The following is a 3,183-nucleotide window of genomic DNA, read 5'->3' as shown; positions in this document are numbered from 1 at the left end:
GTTAGCTTGGTGGTTGGGTATTTAGATTTGGATTCTAAAGGTCTACGGTTTGAATCTCATGAAAAACATATTTTTCATCAACAAAACGACGTTGTTTTGAGCTTTTTAAGCATCAAAACGGTCGTGCCAAAACGACGTCGTTTTGACAAGAGTGCCATATCATCGCCATCAAGGAAAAAAGATGTCATGTCATCGTCCCGTTAATGGATTAACGGCGGAGTGGAAAAATTGCAATGAAACATAAACGTTAGTGCTAAAATTGGCAAAATTGAAACGTCGATGGCATTTTCGAGCCCGAGCTTAAAGATGAGTGGCATTTGACATAGATTACCCTTTTATTTTTGGGTAAACTACATGGGTGACCACTCAACTATGTTAAAAAATCATTTTAACCACTGATGTTTTAATTTGATCAAACAGATCACCAAACTATTTAAATGCTTCAATCAAGTCACCGGCAGTTAACTTTTAATGGTGGAGGTGATGTGGCAGTTAAATTTTAACCGAGAGAATAATGCCTCGATTAATTTTTTGGTGAAATAACATATTTGATCTTTATTACTTATACAATATGTCAATTTGATCCTAAATTTAATCTTAAATTTATTTATAATTTATTCAATTCATTAAAAAAAATTAAAAAAAATTAATATATTTAATTCAATAATTTTAATTAAATCCAACAAATGTTAGGTATGATTTTAAAAAAATTAAAAGTTTAAGTACTAAAACAAAATAAAATTAATAATTTAGATACTGAATGCGTAGTTTACTCTTTTTAATTTCTAGTTCTATTTAAAAAATAAATACAGACAAATTGCGTTTTAACTCTTAAACTTGAGCATATATTCTATATTGGTATTTTATTTTTGAGTAAACTACAAGGGTGACCACTCAACTATGGTCAAAAAACATTTTAGCCACTGGTGTTTTAATTTGATCAAATAGATCACCAAACTATTTAAATACTTCAATCAAGCCACTAGACATTAACCTTTAACGATGAGGTGACGTGAAAGTTAAATTTTAACCGATAGAATAATGTCTCAATTAATTTTTTGGTGTAATAACATATTTGGTCCTTATTACTATGTCAAACTAATAACATATTATTAAATTCGATAAATTTAATCTTAAATTTTTATTTAATTCATTTAAATTTAGTTTCCTCCAACCATAGGGTGACATTTCACCTTCTAATTACAAGAAAACAAATAAATGAGGGTTGGCTTTTGGGGATCAAACCAGGGACCGTTTGGTTACCGGGCAATTGACCAACCACTAAGACTAAGGTATTGAATAGTTTATATTTACAACAGATAAAATATATTTGTTATATCTTAACTTCTAATAAAAAAAATATTTTGTTATTATCTTAACTAAAAATATATATATTATTCTTTTATTAACTTAAAAATGTATTTTATTATTAAATTAAGTTAATAAAAGAATAAAATATATTATTTCGAGATAAGTTAATAACAAAATATATTTTTAAGTAAAAAAATAAAATATATTTAATAAATTGGATAGAAAATAAATTATATATTTTTTAAATTTAAGATATGAATTTAAATTAAGATATATAAAATGTTATAAATTTAAATTAAATTTTAAATTAAGATATATATACTATCTGTTGTAAAGCATAAAACATTTAATACCTTAACCTTAGCGGTTGCTCCCTGCTTGGTATCCAAATCGCCCCTAGTTTGATTCCCCCAAATGTCGACTTTATATAATTTGTTTTCTTGTAATCAGAGACCTCTCTAGTTGGAGGAAACTAAATGTAATGAATTAAATAAATTATAAATAAATTTAACCGTCCAATTAGAGGATTAAGTTAATTTAATTTAATTAAAATTAGGATCAAATTGATATTTTGTGTAAGTAATAAGGACCAAATATATAATTACACAAAAAAAATAACTAAGACGTCATTCTCTCGGTTAAATTTTAACTATCGCATCACCTCCACCGTTAAAAGTTAAAGGCCAATAACTTAATTGAAGCATTTAAATAGTTTGATTGTATGTTTGATTAAATTAAAACATCGGTGGTTAAAATGATTTCTAACCATGGTTAAGTGGTCACCCATGTAGTTTACCTTTTTGTCCATTGAGACCTGTATTTATATTCCGCTACACATTTAATCTAAAAACTTTATCACTGTTAATTTTTTAATGAGATTGCACTGTCAATCTATTATAAAATGAAATGTATTATTTCTAAAATAAAATATTTTATTATGGATATTTATCTACATGAAACTCTATCTTTATCTATAGGATATTATTTTTGTAACACCCATCCCCCGTATATCCTTCCGTACACGAGATATAGATGTCACATTATTCTTAAAATAGTTCTTCTTTTGAAAATCCCAAAAATATTTTTTTCTTTCTTTCTTTCTGAAAACATAACATTTTAATATAAAACAAAACATTGATTGCAAACTGTTATAAGTTCTGCTTAATTAAAATTATAAACATTTAAATATTGTGATTACATGCAACTAAGTTTTTCCAAAATAAACTAGATTGTCTTGGTGTCACGGATGAGTACACCTTAGTTGATGATCACCACATCTACAAAAGCACTCCTTACTCAATTAGTCTTTGCTTTTACCTACGCGTGAGAAACAACGCAAGTTAAGCAATTACTTAGTGAGATATAACATAGTAAAGAACATTAAAGGATACATAAGTATCTCATAGTTATATGACTTCCAACTAAGTTATAACATCCATAGGAATTAGTGAAATCCTTCGTATCATAACCAAACCTTGGTCATTTTATCCTCATAACCATCTTTAGTATGTCCAACATACTTCTCTTTAGTTCATTAACTTTAATTTTGTCTCTTTTCATGTATTAACACATTCATTTATACATTTAAATTATGGCATCCTTTCATGCATTCTAGTTTATGGCATCCTTTCATACCTTAATGCATCATTTCATACATTTTAATTATGACATCCTTTCATGCCTTAATGCATCCTTTCATGCATTTTAATTATGGATTCGATTTAGAGCAGTTCATACTCTAAAACTCATTCATAATATTCTTTTCATACATATAAAGATATCATAATCACTATTATAAACATATATAAATTTAAAGCATACTAAATTGAATATTCTTCATCTCGCATACTTATATTAAAGTACTCACCTGAC

This window comes from Hibiscus syriacus, unplaced genomic scaffold (genome assembly GCF_006381635.1).
Source record: "Hibiscus syriacus cultivar Baekdansim isolate YM2019G1 unplaced genomic scaffold, ASM638163v2 tig00111331_pilon, whole genome shotgun sequence".
Taxonomy (NCBI): domain Eukaryota; kingdom Viridiplantae; phylum Streptophyta; class Magnoliopsida; order Malvales; family Malvaceae; genus Hibiscus; species Hibiscus syriacus.
Note: the sequence above shows the minus strand (reverse complement) of the source record.